We start from the raw sequence: 21,765 nt of genomic DNA, 5'->3' as shown, positions 1-21,765 counted from the left end.
TCCATAAAAGCTTGTCTGGGATGGGGTGAGAACACATTTGGCCCATATTTTCTCTGGAGAAAAAAAGCAGCTTAGTCATGGCATCTAACCCCAGTCTGCCTCTAGCCCTTGAGGAAGACCAGGCAAGGGGCAGAGAGAGGTGCTCAGGGCATTGCCTGCTGTGCACGCATCTCTGTCACGGATTCTGAAGCAAGAAGGCAGCTCTGAAGTACAGATCTGGTGGAGCTGGAATGTTAAGGGTTCTGGGATGCTGTTCAGCAATGAGGTGGCAAAACTAAGGAGAGAAAGCATTTTGGCCATTCCTATAGTTGGGTGACTGTCATTACTGTTTTTTTCATTTCTTTTTCTTACTTGTTTACCCTGAGTAGAATCTTCAGTACAATGATGAATAGAAGTGGTAAGAGCAGACTTCTTATCTTGTTTCTGATCTTTGTTTTGTATTTTTCACAGAGGCTCTTTATCATTTGGAAGAAGTTCCCTTCTACCCCAGTTTTCTTGAGCGATTTTATAAGGAAAGCATTGTCTTTTGTCCGAGGCTTTGTCTTTACCATGTGGTTTCATCCTTTTCCTATCAATATGATGTGACACTGATTTCTGCATTCATGGAATAAATCATGGTGTATAGTCCTTTCTGAATCATGCTAGATTTGGTTTGCTGCTATTTTGTTGGAGATACTTGAGCTCATATACATAAGTGATATTTGTTTATAGTTTTATTGTCTTGTGATAGCTTTGCTATTTTTATTATCAGGGCAATAGTGACCTCATAAGATGAGTTAGGAAGTGTTTCCTTCTCTTCTGTTTTTCTAAGAGTTTATGAGCAGGTGTATTAATTCTTTTTTGAATATTTGATAAAATTCACCAGTGAAGTGAATATCAGCTGGGCTTTCCTTTATGGGAAGTTTTAAAATTACTAGCTAAATATCTTCATTTTTATAGATCTGTTCACGCTTTCTCTTTCTTCTTGAGTCAGTTTTCTTAATTTGTGTTCTTATAAACTGTCCATTTCTTCTAAGTTATCTAATTCATCAGCATACATTTATTCAGAGTATACTCTTAAAATATTTTTCATTTCTTTAAGGTTGTTTGTCATGTCCCTTCTTTCATCCTTGGTTTTAGTAATGTGTTTTTCTTGTTTTTCTGGGTCAGTCTAGCTAAGTATCCGTCGATTTTGTTGATTTTTTTTAAAGAAAAACATGATTGGTTGATTTTCTCTATTGTTTTTATTCTATGTATTTCCAGTTTCAGTTGGAAAGCAGCTGAACTGACTGAAATGCTATAGATATTGCCATTTATATGTGTAGCTGGGCCACTTTCAGTAGCTTTTGAATTGAGGCTTCAATGTTTATGAGTGTTATGTGTTACCTTTGAGGTTGATACAACTATACCTAAGTTTAGGACAAGCTCAGAGAAGTCAGTTTGGTCAGGTGATATAGAATGAATTACATGTGATGACAAATAACCTCCAAATCTCACTGACTTTTATAATAAACCATTTGTTTTTGCTCAGACTATATTCATTGTACATCATCTATGGCTCTGCTCAACCTCATCTTCTATCTAGGACCCTGGCTGAAGCAATGACATTTTTCAGGGACATTCCTAGTCTTGTGGTAGAAAGAAGAGAGAATATTGTGTTATGGCTTTCTTCTCAGAAATGGCACATATCACGTCTGTTCATATTTAAGTGGCCAGAGCAAGCAACATAACCAAGCCCAGCATCAACAGGGAAAGGATGCATAATCCTTACATGTGGGAAAACAGTATTTGTAACAATAACTCACCGTAGCAGGAATGCTGAAAGGAAGACAAGGATACGATCCCTCCCTCCATTAATTTATAAACAAATGAGGATAATAATTCACATTCCATATTTTTCTACTCTTGATTTAAGTTCTTATATTTTTAGCCTGAACAATTAGGGTGAGAACACAAACTAGACATTAGTTGAACAGAAACCATCTTTGTTACAACCTTCCTTTGACCTGTTCAGAATCTTCCCTCCCACACCCCCACATAATGTGGAAAGACAGAGGCAGGTGTCTTTCTCAAAGCATCTGGTTGATGGAAATGGGCATGTGTTCACTGATGTACCTGGATCCATTTATAGAACTATCCTCACTGAGCACAGGTATGTTGTATAAAGTATAATAATGATAATAGAAGACAGACCATCCTAGACTCTGCCCTCCACTTATAGAATGAATGAGCCAATTAATATTTTCTAAAAATGTCTAAAGATCTCCTTTGAGAAAAAACACTGAGGAGGGAAGGACAAATAGAAAGAGCACAAAGGATTTTTAGGGCAATAAAAGTACTTTGTATGATATTATTAATATAATGGTGGATATAGGTTATCATGCTGCTGCTGCTGCTGCTAAGTCGCTTCAGTCGTATCCAACTCTGTGTGACCCCATAGACGGCAGCCCACCAGGCTCCTCCGTCCCTGGGATTCTCCAGGCAAGAACACTGGAGTGGGTTGCCATTTCCTTCTCCAAGGCATGAAAGTGAAAAGTGAAAGTGAAGTCGCTAAGCCGTGTCCGACTCTTCGCGACCCCATGGACTGCAGCCTACCAGGCTCCTCCGTCCATGGGATTTTCCAGGCAAGAGTACTGGAGTGGGGTGCCATTGCCTTCTCCGATAGGTTATCGTAAATTTGTCCAAATTCATAGAAATTACAACACCAAGGGTGAACCCTAAAGCACACTATGGACTCTGATAATGATGTTTCAGTGTTGGTTCATCAGAGACACCAATAATGTATACCACTCTGGTGGTGGTGGGGCGTTGACAGTGGAAGAGGCTATACATGTGTTGGGGACAGAGGGCATATGGGAAATCTTTCTACCGTCTGCTCAATTTTTCTGTGAACCTAAAACTGCTCTAAAAAGTAAAGTCTATCAAAACATTGTGGAAATCTTCTTTATTCTTGAAAGTCTGAACATGAGACTGTAAAATGCCTAGAGACGTGCTTCCTAAGTCATGGAAGTGGCTTTGCTAAAAAGACAGCAGCCCTCTGCTCTGTCATAACAGAACTGGTCACTACTGCATCCTCTAGGTAGTCCCTACAGAATGCAGATCACCGGACAGGTAAGCACTGTTCAACAGAGAGAACTTCTAGTTAGCTGGAGTAGATGAATTGAGCTACCACTGTCCTGACTAAACAGATCAGGCACTACCTCAAAGCTGCACAAACAGCCAGGTGTCTAGACGAAAGGTGCTGAGTGAATCAGTTGGATTTCGTTTCCCCTTTGATTTCCAGCACAGGAAAGATCTGTCACTGCTGTTTGTGCAAAAGAAAGAGAGGGTGGGGTTGAAGAAGGAAAAAAAGAGGCAATGCAGCGCAAAGCCCATCCTTAAATTCCTCTGAAAGGAGGGTGGCGAATGAAAAGAGATGAGGAGGAGGGGGAAGATTACAAAAACAAATGTGTGCCCGGGATCCATCTGGAAGCCAGATACTCAGTGTGTGGGCAAAAACCCTCTTCTGTTCCAGGTGCCGTCTCTGGTGGCTGTGAGGCTCAGTCTGCCCCTCCCTTTCCCCAAACCACAAGCCATTCCCACTCCTCTGCAACTCCTCCAAGACACATAACTTAAAGTCTGAAAGAAGTTTTTTAGCAAAACCAACTAATATTATTTTCCCTACCTATTGTCTCATGAAGGGGATTTTAGATTACATAATCATGAGCTGTTGGACCGTGAAGGGACTTGAGAGAGGAGTGTCATAGAAAAAAGGGATAATGGTCAGATGTGAATTTCAATTCTGACTCCCACTCATGAACTAAATAAACAAGTTAATTTCCCCAAAACTCAGTTTTCCTAATTTGTAAATTGGTGATGAAAACAGTATCACCCTTATTCTTAATACATTCATCCATCTATCTGTTCATTTAACATATATCTATATAGTGCTTACTATGAACCAGACACCAACATATGACGTCTCCAGTACATACAGCAGAGAACCAAAGTATAGTTCTTGGCTTCACACAGTTCTTAGCTTCATGAAGCTTACAGTGTCTCTGCTGGAGAAGGCAGACGTCAATAATGAATCACATGAATAAATCAATAAATGTGATGTGAAGTCAAAAGGATCTCTGGGGTAGTAGTATTAGGGCTGAGATATGAAGGATGAGTAGGAATCAGTGTAGTGAAGTACAGTAGCAATGGGACAAAGTGATACTTTGGGCAGAGGGAACAATCTGTTTGACAGTGCTGAGGAAAGACTGAGTTTTCATAAACAACAACAAAAACAGCGTGAAGACCATGAAACAAAATGAATAGCACATAGCACAGCCAGGTAGAGCAAAAAGGAAGAAAGAATGGGTAGCAGACCATTTAATGTATTTTGAACATTACCTGAAGTGAACAGGGCAGCCAAAGAAGGGCTTTCAGCAGAGGAATGACTATTAAATAATGTGTGTAAAACATCACTTTGATGGGTATTTCACAAGATGTTTCTGTGAAAAAATGCACAGAAAGTGTGTTTGTGAAAAAAAACACACAAATAGTCTCATTTCTTCATTGTTATGATGAGAAGTCATAAAACCTACCACATGATTTCAGAATGACTGAAGAGAATAGAGTACGATCATGCTGAGTCATGAAATGGGCTTCCCTGGTGGCTCAGCCGGTAAAGAATCTGCCTGCAATCAGGAGACCTGGGTTTGGTCCCTGGGTCAGGAAGATCCCCTGGAGAAGGGTATGGCAACCCACTCCAGTATTCTTGCCTGGAAAATCCCATGGACAGAGGAGCCTGGTGGGCTATAAAATTCATGGGGTCGCAGAGAGTCAGACACGACTGAGCAACTAACATTTCTTGAAACCAGTTTATTTGGATTGATATTAAATAAGAATCTACTGGGGTTTAAATAAGTGATGTTATTTAAGAAAAGATTATCTATTTGACTTTTAATCCAGGAATATTCTCCTTGGAATGGCCCAGGAGTCATGGCATTAGATCCATGGAGAAAATATAATCCTTGCTCAGGGCAATACCTTGTAGGTAGTTCACCAAACAAACCACAAGATATCAAGCTAAATTCAAATTTCAGATAAACAACACTCTTTTAGTATAAGTATGTCCCAAATATTACACAGAACATATTTATACTAAAAATATTTTGTTTATCTGAGATTCAAATTGGGCATCCTCTTATTTTATTTGCTTTATCTGACAACCCTACAGTCCATAGGGAGCATCAGTCACATCATTTGCAATACTATCATTTGTTGATTTTTAAATTTTAGAATTGCTCTATAGGTGATACATCAAATATTTAATATTTATAGATCAGAATGTAAATTTTAACAATTTTTCATTGTAAAAGAAAAGGCATATGGAGGGGAGGGTGAGCAAAATGGGTGAAAGAATTTTTTTTTAAATGAAGGAAGGCATGCAAGACAGAAGATGGAGAGAGAGGAGAGCAAGGAAAGGCAGAAGAATGGTGGTAAGGGCAATGATGTCTTTATCTTAAGTAGAAGGCAGCTGAGATACTGGTAGACATTGACGTGCATTGCCTTATCCATCTATTTCAGTGTTTTATGTGCCAGAAAAAGTTGTAGGAAATTTTATGTACCATACTTAACTTAAAGCATAAATACCTGATTGCTTCTGAGTGGCCTTTTTAAAAAAATATATATATACTTTCAAAGTCTGGTTTGTACCACCTTAAGAAAGGAAGAGCACCCCCAACTTTATTAACTGCTATATAAAGTAGTTCACTCAAAGTCATCTTTATCCAATGTGGTTGGGACCAGTAGTTAATGTATTGGTCAAAAAAGCCAGTTAAAGTGAGAAATCATAAAAAATGATATACACATAGCTTATGCATTTTATTATAATTTAAAACATGTGAATGACTATTTATGTGCCAATCTTTTGATGTGGGGCCAACACCTTTTCTTTGAGTATGAATCCTTGAGTATGAGTTCTGTGTCACCAAAAAGCAACATCTCTCATTTCCATTTATAGTTTCTATAAAATGTAATGAGAATTTAAGTACATTTTTAAAGCAATCCAAGTGCAGAAGCCTGTGTTTCTAAAAAAATTTCCTTCACCTTCCACACTGTCCTGTCTATAGCAACTTTTAAAATGATTTTACTGAATCTTTCCGAAGCATTCAATATAATGTCTTGCAGAAAAACCCAAATAACTGTCTTTTTGCTTTAATATTCCATTGATTTTAATACTCTTTCATCACATTATAGAATTATATAACCAATAAGACAGGGATATACCAGGCCAGCTTTAATAGTAGCATACAAAATCTACTACTGCTAGTACTTTTTTTTTTTTTTTGAATTGAGGTGAAATTCACATTTTGCTTCCAAGGCAGTGGAAATAAAAGTCAAATTATTTAGGCAAGTAAATCTTCTTAGAGGCTATACTACTGGGAAGCAAGAAAAGAGATTAAACAATTTCTGAGGTCCAGTTTCATTCAAAATGTCACCATAATATATATACTGATGTCATCATTCAGTTTCTCAAAATGTGACATTTTTTATTTTTCTAAAATTGTGGTGCTTCCAAAGAAAGATATTATACTTCTTTTGCAGCTTGATTATTTCTTCTTTCCTTTACCCCCTTAAGGGTGGCACGGGGGAAAGGGGAATAATCTATTTGTTTAAGAGCCTATGAAAGGTAAGTGGCAGGTTATGCTGGAGATAAATTCTCAGAAAACTTATTATATCCTCAGTTCCTTCAAGAAACCTATTTTAATGAATGTGTAATCTTACTTTCCAGGCTACGTCTAGCCAGAATGCTGCAATAGAGAAAACAAAATCACATTAAGGAAAAAATGTTTCTATTTAGCTTTTTTTCACAGAATCATAGCACTACTGGCCTTATCTCTTCTCAATCAAGAAGGTCCATGTCCTAAAGCATAAAATTCCTTTTTGCTTCTAGAATTAAATTCAGTTTCATAGACCAGGCTAGTCTCAACTTTTCTTATCCATAAGTATAATGCTTTCCATTAATTTCTAGAACTCAAGTTTAAATTGGGCTGTTTTCCTTATGACTAACTTTCAGTAAAGCCAAATTTTTGCAAGTAACTTTTTTTTAAAGCTTCTTATATGGATTTTCTGTTTTCAAATGTTTCTTTAAACCAAGAAAAGAGATTCATTGTTGGAATGATGGATTTTGCTTTTTGTTAAAAAAGACAAGAGTGCTCAGGGTGGGGTCTGGTCATTTCCTGCTTAAAAACACAACTGTAAAGATCAGTCATGTGAAAGGCCTAAACAATCTGACAAGATCCCTTTAAAGGCAATAGCATATAAAGGTAATTCCCAACAGGGAGCTTAGGGAAAGGTAGCTGGGTTTAATTCACCCTTAATGAACAGTTTCTCCTACTGGTAACACTGCCTCAGTACAGGAGCCATCAGGGCAGGCCAGGACACTCCTCAGGAGAGCACGTTTCCTTGGCTAAAATGAATGGATCTTGGTAAAGACTTAAAGGGCTTTAAGTCTGTTGAAATCCTATTCTTCCTTATAAACACAGATTAAAGGTTACCTCTTTCTTCGACTGAACAAGTCTGAATTGACTGCCCTTTTCTGAAATCCCATTCTATTTGCTTCCTTTATTTTAGTTCACAGAGATTATACTTAAATTTTACTTTTTAACAAATCTGACCTCTCCACTAGATTCTAAGCAATTTGAGGAACGGATTCTGTGTCATTTGTTATTGTATCTCCAAGGCACTGTGCTAAGAACAAAGGATATAAGATAAAAATAAAGATGCATTAATTCTTAAGATCATAGTGTAATGGAGGAGAGTATTCTCTAAATAAATGTTTGAAATACAACTTGCTAATGGTTATGTTAAAAGTGTATACAAGGCAATATGGAAACAAAGAGGAGGGAAGAAACTTATTTTGTTTCAAGATTTAGTAAAGCATTACAGTTTTATACATACACACTATCTTAGCTAAGCAAATGCACGAACTTCCAATCCTAAAATGCACCTATTTATACCTATTCAACTTGAGGTCTACATTTGACATATTTTTAAGTTGTCTGAAGAGCCCTCTACTATCCTTTTCTAGAAAGTACTACTTAACTCCCACTTCAGACCATATTTGTAACTTTCTGACCCCACCATTTAGCAGTAGGTGATTAACCCAGGAGAAGGATCTACCTCAGGGTGGACCAATCCAATAGGGAGTTTCTAATGTTGTATTGCACTGGATCCATCATACCTACCAACACTTCTCATCTTATGCTACTCCAGGTACAACCATCGCATGCATAGCATTAAACCTGTACTGAGTGAAAAATCACACCCTGGAAATGAACTTTGTTAAATAAGTCAACAAGACCAAAATCAAAACTTACTGTGCCAACATACTTATGGTCAATTAATTTATGACAAAGGAAGCAAGAATATACAATGAAGAAAAGATGGTCTCTTCAACAAGTGCTGCTGGGAAAACTGGGCAGCTACACTTAAAAGAATGTTATTAGAACATTCTCTAACACCACATACAAAAATAAACTCAAAATGGATTAAAGACCTAAATGTGAGACCAGAAACCATAAAACTTGTAAAGGAAAATGAGGCAGAACATTCTTTGACATAAATTGCAGCAATAGTTTTTTGGCTCTGTCTCCTAAAGTTCAGTTCACTTGGGTCACTCAGTCATGTCTGAGAATTTGAGACCCCATGGACTTCAGCATGCCAGGCCTCCCTGTCCATCACCAACTTCCAGAGTTTACCCAAACTCATGTCCATTGAGTCGATGATGCCATCCAACCATCTCATCCTCTGTCGTCCCCTTCTCCTCCTGTCTTCAATCTTTCCCAGCATCAGGGTCTTTTCAAATGAGTCAGTTCTTCGCATCAGGGGGCCAAAGTATTGGAGTTTCAGCTTCAACATCAGTCCTTCCAATGAGCACTCAGGACTGATCTCCTTTAGGATGGACTGGTTGGATCTCCTTACAGTCCGAGGGACTCTCAAGAGTCTTCTCCAACATCACAGTTCAAAAGCATCAATTCTTCGGTGCTCAGCTTTCTTTATAGTCCAACTCACATCCATACATGATTACTGGAAAAAACATAGCTTTGACTAGACGGACCTTTGTTGACAAAGTAATGTTTCTGCTTTTTAATATGCTGTCTAGGTTGGTCATAACTTTCCTTCCAAGGAGTAAGTGTCTTCTTATTTCATGGCTGCAGTGACCATCTGCAGTTATTTTGGAGCCCAAGAAAATAAAGTCAGCCACTGTTTCCACTGTTTCTCCATTTATTTGCCATGAAGTGATAGGACCAGATGCCATGATCTTAGTTTTCTGAATGTTGAGCTTTAAGCCAACTTTTTCACTCTCCTCTTTCACTTTCATGAAGAGGTCTTTAGTTCTTCTTCACTTTCTGCCATAAGGGTGGTGTCATTTGCATATCTGAGGTTATTGATATTTCTCCTGGCAATCTTGATTTCAGCTTGTGCTTCCTCCAGCCCAGCGTTTCTCATGATGTACTCTGCATATAAGTTAAATAAGCAGGGCAACAATATACAGCCTTGATGTACTCCTTTCCCAATTTGGAACCAGTCTGTTGTTCCATGTCCAGTCCTAACTGTTGCTTCCTGACCTGCATGCAGATTTCTCAAGAGGCAGGTCAGGTGGTCTGGTATTTCAGAAAATTCTTTCAGAATTTTCCACAGTTTATTGTGATCCACATGGTCAAAGGCTTTGACATAGTCAATAAAGCAGAGAAAAGGAATTAAAAGCAAAAATAAACAAATGGGACCTAATTAAACTTAACAGCTTTTGCACAGCAAAAGAACCCATTGACAAATCGACAACTTACTGAATGGGAAAAAAATACTTGCAAATAATATGACATGTAAGGGGTTAATATCCAAAATGTATAAACAGTTCATACAGCTCAACATCAAAGAATGGGCAGAAGACCTGAAAAGAAATTTTTGAAAGAGGATATGCAGATTACCAACAGGCACATGAAAAGATGCTCAACATTACTAGTCATCAAGGAAATATAAATCAAAAGTACAGTGAGGTATCATCTTACACTTTTCAGAATGGCTTTCATCACAAAGAACACAAATGACAAATACTGACAAGGATGTGGAAAAAAGGGTTTGGTGCAGCCACTGTAGAAAATAGTATGGGGATTTCTCAAAAAACTAAAAATAGTACTACCATACAACCTAGCAATTCCACTCCTGAATATATATCCAAAAGAAGCCAAAAACATTAATTAGAAAAGATACACACACCCCAACGTTTCTAGTGGCATTCTTTACAACTGCCAAGATATGGAAGCAAGTTAAGTGTCCATCAACAGATGAATGGATAAATAAAATGTGGTATATATATTACATATGTGTTTGTGTGTTTATATATATATACACATATACAATATTATATTATATATACACACATACAATATATATTTATATATACACACATACAATGGAATACTATTGAGTCATAAAGAAGAATGAAATATTGCCACTTGCAGCAACATGGATGGACTGGGAGGGTAATATGTTAAGTGGAATAAGCCAGACAGAGAAAGACAAGTACTGTTTGGTTTCACTTATCTGTGGGATCTAAAAAATCAAACAAATGAATGAATTTACAAAATAGAAACAGACCCACAGATATAAAGAACAAACTAGTGGTTAGTACTAGGGCTTCCCGGGTCGTTCAGATGGTAAAGAATCCACCTCAGTGCAGGAGACCTGGGTCGATCCCTGGGTTGGGAAGATCCCCTGGAGGAGGGTATGGCAACCCACTCCAGTATTCTTGGCCTGGAGAATCCTCAAGGACAGAGGAGCCTGGTGGGCTACAGTCCATGGAGTTGTAAAGAGTTGGACATTGGACACGACTGAGCGACTGAGAACAGCACAGTGGTTAGCAGTGGGGAAACGGGAGGGGGAGGGACAATAAAGGGATAGGAGGTTAAGAAGTATAAACTATTATGAATAAAATAAGCTACTAGGATATATTGTACCACACAGGGAATATAGCCAAAATTTTATATCATCAATATCTTATATTATTACTATCATATATAGCCAATATTTTATTTTATAACTATAATAGGAGTATAATCTTTAGTAATTGTGAATCACCACATTGTACAACTGTAACTTACATAACTTACTATAGCCTGCAGACTCCTCTGTCCATGGAATTCTCTAGGCAAGAATATTGGAGTAGGTAGCCATTCCCTTCTCCAGGGGATCTTCCTAACCCAAGGATTGAACCCAGGTCTCCTGCATTGCAGGCAGATTCTTTACCATGTGAGCCACCAGGGAAGCCCAACTTAATAATACAGTACATCAACTATACTTCAATTTTTTAAAAAGAGTGAAACAAACAAACAAACAAAAACCCCACAAAACGTTACTGGGAAAAGTCCTTATTGAAAACTTGTTTATCAGTGGCTATCAATGAGTCAATAAAGGATAAATGAGATATAGTCCCTTCCATCCTGGACATTCATGTAGAGGAATAATTACAATACATGGAAAGCTAGCAGTGGCAGAGAGGTCTAGTTCTGCTTAGGATGTGACCCTCTGGCTCTATGCCACTCTGAGATTTGTTCATCTCCTAGGCACAATCACAAACCAGGAAAATGTTTTAAACAGGATTTTGGTGTTTTCCCCTCTCATCAAAGTGTAGTAAAAGAAATCTGCTTAATGTCAGTGCACATTAGATTCCACAGTCAAATATACTGTAACCTTTCCGTGTGTGTGTGTGTGTGTGTGTGTGTTTCCTCTCTTCTTTATTTTGGGTTATTGAGCAGAAGCTGAATAGCTCTAGTCTGTTCTTTCAGTATGAAAACCCAGTCCTTCAGGGTTGCCAGACCTAAGGGACAGATCTCCAACATGGAAACTCTTGAAGGGGGTGGCATCACTCACTGAGGGGTCCTCAGTTGGGAAACTCAGGGATGACAGAATCCTTTCCTGGTTTCTATTCCTCCATTTGCCCTGTTGTATTGGAATAGGAGACTCACTGAGGCAGCTGGGGTATGTGTGTTAGCAGCTAACAGGGGCAAAAACTGGCACCGAAAGGAACTACTTCCAGGGAGGAGATCCTGTTTCCACCTTACCACTTTCCTAGGACTTATTCAGCACCCAGGCTCTGGGAAGATTTATGAGCTGCTTAAGACATTCATGTTTGCTTACTGCTGATCATTGGAAATTCAAGGGTGAGAACCGGATTGTTAGTAGTCAGGGAGCCCTCTGTTCCAGGCCTGTGGGCTCTGTACACCCCCTTAGGTTTATCTCTCTATGCTTTGCTTCACAGATTCCCCTGAGGCACATGCCACAGATTTCCTCCTGGGCTTTACTTGAAATGGCCAAAATTTAATAAATGTGCAACAGATTGGGAGAGCTAGAAAATAACCACATAACCTGTACAAGAACTCATATTTGTGAAGTAGTTTACGGTTTACAAGGTACATTCACATACATTATCACCTAGTTCATTTGTTCATTCATCCATTCATGCATCCCTACCTCATATATTTACTAGACACCAAATGTGTGCCAAGAATTGAATTTTGCCCCTATATTTTACCAAATAGAAAATATTGCTTAATTTCTGCAGACCTGTGTTTAATTCTGTAAAATCTATTTATTTAACAGTTTTGAAACAACTACACTGTTGAAAGCATTACATCTGGTATAAAGAATAGTTAATACGTGTGAAAAATATAAAAATCAATAAATTGGGGTAAAGATAATAAAGACATGTTCTAGTGAAGGAAGTAGATGTTATACTAACAAAACAAAGAAATGCAATGGGGTGGGGAAAAGGAAGGGAATTAAATAAGGAATCCAAGCCCCTAGGTTTCAAACTGAAACAAAGCTTGAAGTTGAGGTGTGGTGGTTCCAATTTTCAATTCTGAGTAGAAACACAGCAGCATTGTGCTGTACTTAGTCGCACAGTCGTGTTCGACTCTGAGAATCCACGGACTGTAGCCCACCAGGCTCTCTGTCCATGGGGATTCTCCAGGCAAAAATACTGAAGTGGGTTGCCATGCCCTCCTCCAGGGGATCTTCCCCACCCAGGAATCGAACCGGGATCTCCTGCATTGCAGGTGGATTCTTTACCAGCAGAGCCACCAGGGAAGCCCCACAAGCAGCATTAATACCATCCAAGTCTAGTGTAAAGAGAGCTATACAAAAGAGCTTCTTTTAATATGAAGTGTTGGAGTAGAATAATGGTTATTAAAAATGGACTCCAAGTAAACCACTGGTATTTTGTTTTGCTTTTGCTACAAACTAGAACAGCTTTGCTTTTTTCCTTTATTCACTTTGAACTTCAGGAGTAAGCTATAATTTGAACAGGGATTCCAAAGTTAAAAGAAGAAAGAAAATAAAGGGAAAAAAAACCTATTGGAATAGCTGGCCTCTAACATCTTGTGGCTCTGTTTGTTACCACTACGTTAGCACATCCTTGGGATATTTAAATTTTAATAAGAAAAAAAAATACACGAACAAAAAATTTGTAATGAGATTTCAGACATCATGCCAGAAAAGATATGGGGGGTAGGCGCTGCTGAAAACTTCAAGTCCCTTCCTCCAAACAACCAGCCTTGTGGTCCAGGTTTATTCAATCCTGACCCCAATTTTACGCATTTAACAGTTTTTAATGGTATCAAGATACATTAAGATATGCCTTACCTTAGATAGATCTTTAACTTCTCTTAAGTTTCAAAATTCCTTGCATCACCTGCTCTGGATAAGGCACTGAGAAATTCTGGAAACGCAAACATGTGCATTTAGGAACCGCCAGGTTCAGCCTTTCTGCATCCGGGAACGTAGAACACTATGACTCATGGGAAGTCAGGTATTTCCGGTAGGGCTGCGGCCTTCACTACTTCGGCCCGCGGTTGCGCCAAGTGAGGTGCCAGAGGGCGTCTCCCATCAGAAGCAGTGTCTCTTACGGTCCCCGTGTATGCACTCTAGCGTTTTAAAGGTTTAGGGAGGTGTGAATTGGAACTTTCTCAGACGTTGCATATGAATAATTCGTTTATGGAGCCATCAGAACTTCATGGTGTTTAAGCGTGGACCTCTAACTCTCAAAGCAGGGAGCCTCCCGAGCCGTGACTGCAGGCTGCATGCTGAATACCAGCTGGTAAGTTTGTTTCCAAATTACTTGCTAGACTTCAAGGTCCTCTTCTTGGGGCTCATACTGAATTGAAGTGCCCCAGGAGGGGTTTCCAAGGGAATTAGGGCACAGGTTTGTGATGCCTGTAAGGAAACTTGAGTTTCGTGTCAGTGGGACAGGATTTTATTCAATGGTCAGAGAATGGAGAAGGGGAGTTTACGCTCTAAAGGCACCTTCTGGAAGGGAGGAAAGTATGCATCACCAGAAAGTGGGAAAGAGGGCAGAGAGGGCCAGGAGCAGCTGGCCAAGAGCGGTGCCTCAGGCTCCTTTGCACCAGGCACAAATTGTGGCTGCTACTGCTGCTGCTGCTAAGTCGCTTCAGTCGTATCTGACTCTTAGCGACCCCATGGACTGTAGCCTACCAGGCTCCTCCGTCCATGGGATTTTCCCGGCAAGAGTACTGGAGTGGGGTGTCATTGCCTTCTCCACAAATTGTGGCTAGCAGAGTACAAGTCCCTGCTTTTTGGCAGAGATCTTAGCCTGGGGGGAATCAGAGGTACCTTTTCATATGTGGTTCTTGTGGTCAAGTCATAGCAGGTTCAGTCTGGTTTTTTGGCGCTGCCTTTTGTGGTATCCTGTTAGTAGAACACAATTAGCCTGAGTGGTTAAAAACATTGCTGCACCTGGGGCCTAGCAAGAGTTAACAGTTCAGTCCTAAACCTTCTAAAATAAGGGAAATGTTTACTCTCTGGATTCAAGTTTGGCCTCATTTTCTTGTTCTACATGGTTTTTCTGGGAGAACATATATACATTTTGACTGTTACCAAGTTCTGAACCTTTGACAACCAATACAAACCTTCATCTGGATGTCTCACAAGTATGCAAATTCAAATGCACAGAAATTTAATATCTGCTTTTTTCCAATGCAGACTGTCTCTCACTCTCCTTTAGCGATCAAACATTAGTCTTTAGAGGTAGAAATATCTTCCTCCTCCACCCACCCCAGCCCATCTATTTAGGCAATTAAGACCTGTGAATTGTACCTCAGAAACGTCTCTGAAATCTTCCTCTTTTACTTTATTCATTACTTAAATTTTTTTTGAGCACCAAAGGGTTCAGTTATATATCCATATCATGCTTTATAGAAGGTACTTGATGAAGTTTTTTTGAATTTAAGAGCTGTACCCTCAGAATTTTCTTTTCTGTGGTTGCCAACTATCACCACTAAAAAAAAGAGGGAGAAGAGCAGTAGCAGCAGCAGCAGCAGAAAAGCAGGATTTTCCTTTGGCTAAACATCATATTGGAGAACAGGTAGGAGGCTCAAGAACTGGGGAAAGATTTTTTAAGGTCTAGATTGAACAGTGTTTCCTTATGAAAGCCTGAATATTACAAATGGGGACCACTGTAGCATGTCTGGAGTGATTAGAGAGTTGGTTTGTATAGAGACTTCTTATTCCCATTTCTCCTGCTCAGTATTTCAATTTGAAAAAGTTTTTTGTTTGAATATTTTGATGTGTGTGTGTGTGTGCATCAGAGAGAGTAGGGTGGGGAGGGAAGGAGAGAGGGAGAAAGTCAAGTGTGAATGAGCATGTAATTTTTCCACTTTTAACAGATTTGTGAGTATATTTGCAAATCTCTTCTGTATTATGATTTTGCATATTGTTTTCTTGTGTTTTTGTGGATGTGTTTATTTTATGTGGGAGTGAACTATACAAAAATTGTGGTTTTCCTGTGAGAAATGATTCAATATAGTAATGTGTATATGTGCATGTAGGTAGTAGACCAGTTGGACTCCAAAATCACTGCAGATGGTGACTGCAGTCTTGAAATTAAAAGATGCTTGCTCCTTGGAAGAAAAGCTATGACCAACCTAGACAGCATATTAGAAAGAAAAGACATTACTTTGCCAACAAAAGTCCGTCTAATCAAAGCTATGGTTTTTCTAGTAGTCATGTATTGATGTGAGAGTTGGACTATTAAGAAAGCTGAGCACAGAAGAATTGATGCTTTTGAACTGTGATGTTGGAGAAGACTCTTGAGAGTCCCTTGGACTGTAAGGAGATCCAACCAGTCCATCCTAAATGAGATCAGTCCTGAGTGTTCATTGGAAGGACTGATGTTGAAGCTGAAACTCCAATACTTGGGCCACCTGATGTGAAGAGTTGACTCATTTGAAAAGACCCTGATGCTGGGAAAGATTGAAGGCAGGAGGAGAAGGGGATGACAGAGGATGAGATGGTTGGATGGCATCACCAACTTGACGGACATGAGCTTAAGCAAGCTCTGGTAGTTGGTGATGGACAGGGAGGCCTGGCATGCTGCAGTCCATGGGATTGCAAAGAGTTGGACACGACTGAGCGACTGAACTGAACTGTGAGATATTGTAAATTTTGAAAGCATATTTATAAACAGATCAGATTCTAAAATTATATTAAATTTCAACATGTATTAATTATCTCAATAAGGATTTACAAATGAACAACCTTTAGAAGTGATAGATATTATACCTATACAATAATGTATACATAAATCTTGGCTTTGTTTTCTTTCAAAATTGTGAATTTTGCAGAAAGCATCATACACAGAAATTATAGAAGCTGGAGAGGTTGCCAAAAGAATGACTTCCGTAGCCTCTTGATTCTTTGGGTGGGATTTGGGCAGGGTGTTCTGTAAAAATTGATGACTGTTGTCCTACACGTGCAACAGTGACCAAGCCCATCTTTTTGTTCCTCCTTGTACTTCTAAAATGAGTTAATGACAGTGAGAAAGCACTTGAACTAGTGGCCATTTAGGACTGAAGGCTGAGGTAAGTTTGTAACAATGCCTAAAGGAGAGGGAAGCAGGCTTTCAAGTCATTTTGAAACTGGGTCTAAATCACAGCTCTGCTGCTTCCCAGCTGTGTGGCTATGAGTACCTGACTCCACTTCTTCAAGTCTTAGTTTCCTCATCTAGTCAATGAGGTTAATGACACCTATTTCACCTTTCAGGGTGGTTGTGGATAAAATGCTCTGTGTGGTGTCTGGCAAGGAGGTCAGAGTTCAGCAAACAGTGTTACCCTTATCAAAAGAAGTGATCAAAATATCAAATAATGGCCCTGAAAGAGAATTGCTCACTTTTCATTTCTGTGAGATCAGCTAGGTATGAAGCCAGGTGTGAAGATTCTGAGCTGGATTGGCTGGGAGGTGATTGAGAAATACATTAAGCCAGGTTGGCTGAGAATATTATTTTCCAGGGACCATAGCCCTATGCATGGTAGAGAGCGGAGAGGTACTTTAGTTATACTGTGCCCACTTCCCTGAAGTTTCCCAAGATCCAGCCTTCTGCCTTCATTGCCAGAACTCAACTCAATCAGCAGTTGGAGCAGAAAGTCTGTGCTCCCCCCCACTGCCCCTTTTAGGGCACACCTAAAAGAAAAGGGATTTGAGCAGAAGCATTGCATTGTAATGGAAAAGGAAATGGCAGCCCACTCCAGGGCTTTTTTCTTGTTTTCTCGCCTGGAAAACCCCATGGACAGAGGAGCCTGGCAGGCTACAGTCCATGGGGTCGCAAAACAGTCTGACACGACTTAGCAACTAAACAACAGTTGCATTGTGAGTAGGCTGCCCATGCTTCTTAGTAAAGAGTAGGTTTTGTTTAGAGGAAACAAAAGAAAACTTGCATGAGACATAAATAGGAATGTGTGTGAGCTGAGTCTGGGATTCAGCAAGTATCTTGATTCCTGCAAAATGGAGCCAGTGTGAGCTCAACATGGTACTTAAGGCCAGTATCATATTTAATCAATTGAATCATTAATTACTTCGAGGAGCATGAACACTTAATTTCTAATTCATGTGTAGTTTAAAAGAGGGAATGCAATCCATATGGTTCTGATTCAGTTACACTTATATCATCAAAATAGATTGTCTTTTTTTTTTTAAAGTGATATCTTGGCCAAGAAATTCAGTGAGCCTTTTAAACAAGCAGTTTAAGCCTTATTTCTTTAAAACAGGAAGTCATATTTGACTTTGGTTAAGCCATTTCCCTCTGGAGAAGTTTTAGGAATGGCTAAGTTTTGGACACTTGCAAATCCTAAGTTGGTTTCAATCATGCAGAAACCGGGTTTTGAACTTCAGAGCAAACTGTCTCAGACCCGCGGAGTGGTGACCATGTTGCTCGACAATTAAGCTCTTTGCAAAATAACCTCTTGCTGTGCAAAGTGATACATTCTAGAAAAGCTCTGATTCTTTCTTGCTTTCTTTCTTTTCTGCCTGCCTACTGCTCAGTCTCAGTCACATCCCTACCAGTTGGTCATTTTAATTCCACTCGTCACTTGAACTCTAGGAGCCTCGTATTTTTAATGCTCTGCTCTAAGGTTCTTTTCAGTTTGAAGATGCAGGATTTCTGTAACTCTATAATCAGCATACATTTAGAACCATGCTGTCAAGGTACTATTGCAAATTTAGGTGAAAATACTAGAATTCAGTAGCCCTTATCTACTAGGACGCATTAGCTGTTTGACCTTGGGAACATAATTAAAACTGTAGGTCTCAATTGTATCATCTGTAGTTATTTGAGATGTAATGAAGGGCCCACCACAGTATCTGGCTCAAAGTAATCACATGTGTCTTTAGTCCTTTGTTTTCTCCTTCCTTCCTTCCTCTTCCTTTCTTTCTCTCCTTTATTTCTCTTCACTTCTCTCCCTTTTTTACCTACTGCTGGTCTTCCCATCATACTTTTATCTTTTTATAATGTGATGAAGATTTTTACTGTCTTATACCATTTTTTCTCAAAAGATTCATATGATGAGTGATTTCACCTCCTGTAGTTGGTGAGCTGTTAGAGGACTGAACAATTACTTCTGTATGATCATCTCTGCATTGCCTCATCAAGGGTCCCCAAGATGGTCATTCCTAGGTTAGTGCTATGACTGGGCTGGCCTTAGTGTTTTTGACAGCTGTTCATACTTACAGACAGGTAGATTCTGTGAAAGAGCTCACCTTTGTACCGCCCTGTTCAACTTGTAGTTATCGCATCACTTTACTTAATCCATACAACATGGATTCTTGGTGTTTTGCAGCTATCACATCACTTTAATCCATAAAACATGATTTCTTGGTGCTGGTTAGATTCTGTACTTCTTAGGGTAAATTTATATTCTTTGAGAAAAGGTCATGCAAAGACCTGAATGTATTTTTAACTGTAACACTGCTAATGAAATTTAAATCCCAAGAAAATCAGAAACTTGAGGGTCAGACATGAGACCAATGAAGCAAGACTTATTGCCCTTCCATGAATACTCTACAAATCATTTTGAGACTATATTTAGGTGGTAAAATTTAGACCTTCTGATGCCTGGATTATTTAAAGATGTGTTGATCCTTACAAAATGTGAATCAGGACACTCTTCAGGGATTAAATTCAATAAAAATGTCTTTTTTCCCTTTTAGCAGCTCCTATACCTATATGATAAGAACCATTTCAACTGCACTCTCCTGCCAGATAACCTGGCTAGTTCAGAATTCAGCATTTTAGGCTCTTCATATAGTAGTGCCTCTAAGAGTAATGCTTCTTAAACTTAAATGTACCTGTAAATAAACTGAAGATCTTTTTAAAATATAGGTTCTGATTCAGTGGGTCCAGGATAGGCCTTAAGATTTCTGCATTTCTAGTAAGTTCCTAGGTGATGCTGAGGCCGCTGATCTACTGACCATACTTTAAGTGTAATAACTAAGTCTTAGATAACTAAGCATTTGGATCAACTTGAATCTCAAATTATACACTTCATGATAAGTGTGCCTGTGAGCTTTCATGACAATATGGACCTTAATATCTCTTCATAGATTGGAGAGGTGGTAGCCTATGGTCTTCCTTGCTTCAGGAGAATTTTTCAAGAATCTGTAAGATCATCAGAGCCTATGAAACCCTAATCTTAGAACTTAAGTGTATTTCTCTTTGGACTTTGCCTTATATATGTTTAGTGCTTTAGGAAAGGTCTCAGCTGCCAAAGTGTTGCCACCTCCTTATCTACATTTCTGCTGAGCCATAATGGTGCAGCTGATGGGTCCTCAACTTATCCAAGGGTGATGAAGTCAGAGCTTATGCTGTATATTAGATCACTATCTCTACCTAATGGTGTGTGTACACAAATCCTATTTAGGTTATGATTTTATTCAGGAAATTTTAGTAGGAGATGATGATAGTAATATAGAAAGTTTACAAGGTATGTAACTTTGGTCAAGGAACTTTACATGTCTGTGTTTCAGTACCCTTCTCTGTAAAATGGGAATAGAAATTTGCAAGATTGTTATAAGAATTAGAGATAATTTTAGAGTACCTGCTGGAATGAATGGTAGGTATTACTATGGTCATTAATTATATTTGTCATTCAGCATACCTGATACAATTATCTAAGATAACTTGGGACAGTGGTGAACCTGTTTGTTATTCAGACCTAATTCACTGTATAGATCTGGCTAGAAGAAAAATAATTAGTGAATTCTGGTATTGAGACTTAAATAATTTATTGTGTCAGTGCTCTCATTACAACTGCATTTAAGCTCATTCAGTATAATATATTGATACTAACCAGGGCTTTAAAAAGCCACTTTAAAGTTGAATGATAACCAGTAAAAGTAGTTCATATAATTGTGTTTTGTAATTGGTGAGTATGTTTCTAAAATATGCTTCTAACACTCTTAACAGATGAAAGTAGGTAAAGGCTATTTGATGGGCGTTTTAGCCCCTTCACAAAACACATTTTAAAGTTGTGTGTATGGCAAAACAAATACAATATTTTAAAGTTAAAAAATAGATAAATAAACTAATTTAAAAAAATTAAAAAAAATAAAAACATAAAGTTGTTGTTTGATTGCTAAGTCATGTCTGACTCTTTACAACCCCATGGTTATGCAGTACACCAGGCTCCTCTGTCCTCCAGTATCTCTCAGAGTTTCTCAAATTCATGTCTGTTGAATCAGTGATGCTATCTAACAATCTCATCCCCTTTAACCGCCTTCTCCTTTTGCCTTCAATCTTTCCCAGCATCAGGGTCTTTTCCAGTGAACTAGCTCCTTGCATCAGGTGGCCAAAGTATTGGGAGCTTCAGTTCAGCAACAGTCCTTCTGATGAATATTCAGGGTTGATTTTCTATAGGATTGGCTGGTTTGATCTCCTTGCATTCCAAGCATAGGAAATAAACAGAACTCTGAGGCAGCTGGCATAATGCTTCCTAATCAGATTTGGAGGCGTAGCATAGTCCACAAGAGTGTCTGCCCCATTAGTTCTGCCTTATTTAATTGCCCCCAAAGTTTTCAGAGGTAAGAAGGACATCTTGGTGCTTTCCTTAGCTCTCTCAACAAGGTCATACTAGGAAAACTAAAGCTTTGTTCATTGTGTTATCTATTTGCTTTGCTTTTCACTTTCCCATAACTTTCTTCTCCATCTGATGCAGGAGAGGAGTGAATACTCCTTCATTGATCCATGCTGGTGCAAAAGCCCTGAGGTCCACTTAAAGAGGTTAAGAGGCAGTAAATAAAATGACTGGACTGGACATTAAATCACTTGGTGGCTAGCAGAAGCAGATGTACTGGAAGACTGGATAAGCTTGTATGCTTATATCCATAAGGCTGCTCAACACCTTTACCTTGTGTAAAAGTCAGTTGTAACTGAAGAAGGGCTTTCCTCCAAGCAAGCTCCGGGAGACGGGG

General features: G+C 38.9%; 2 long non-coding RNA genes across 15 annotated transcripts in view; one reads left to right on the top strand and one right to left on the bottom strand.

The window, feature by feature from the left end:
- LOC145507106 (uncharacterized) overlaps positions 1–14,083 on the bottom strand; it is a 66,115-nt gene extending 52,032 nt beyond the window's left edge. The window contains exon 1 of the long non-coding RNA XR_014054584.1: positions 13,654–14,083. This is a non-coding gene — a long non-coding RNA (uncharacterized LOC145507106). The remainder of the gene's footprint in view (positions 1–13,653) is intronic.
- The window catches only part of LOC145507104 (uncharacterized), a 228,230-nt gene continuing 220,282 nt past the window's right edge, over positions 13,818–21,765 (top strand). For all 14 annotated transcript variants that reach the window (XR_014054579.1, XR_014054581.1, XR_014054576.1 and 11 more), the window contains exon 1: positions 13,818–14,107. This is a non-coding gene — a long non-coding RNA (uncharacterized LOC145507104). The remainder of the gene's footprint in view (positions 14,108–21,765) is intronic.

This window comes from Giraffa tippelskirchi, chromosome 5, assembly GCF_054371585.1.
Source record: "Giraffa tippelskirchi isolate mGirTip1 chromosome 5, T2T-mGirTip1v1.2.pri, whole genome shotgun sequence".
In the NCBI taxonomy this organism is placed as follows: domain Eukaryota; kingdom Metazoa; phylum Chordata; class Mammalia; order Artiodactyla; family Giraffidae; genus Giraffa; species Giraffa tippelskirchi.
Note: the sequence above shows the minus strand (reverse complement) of the source record. Positions and strands in the feature narration are given on the sequence as shown.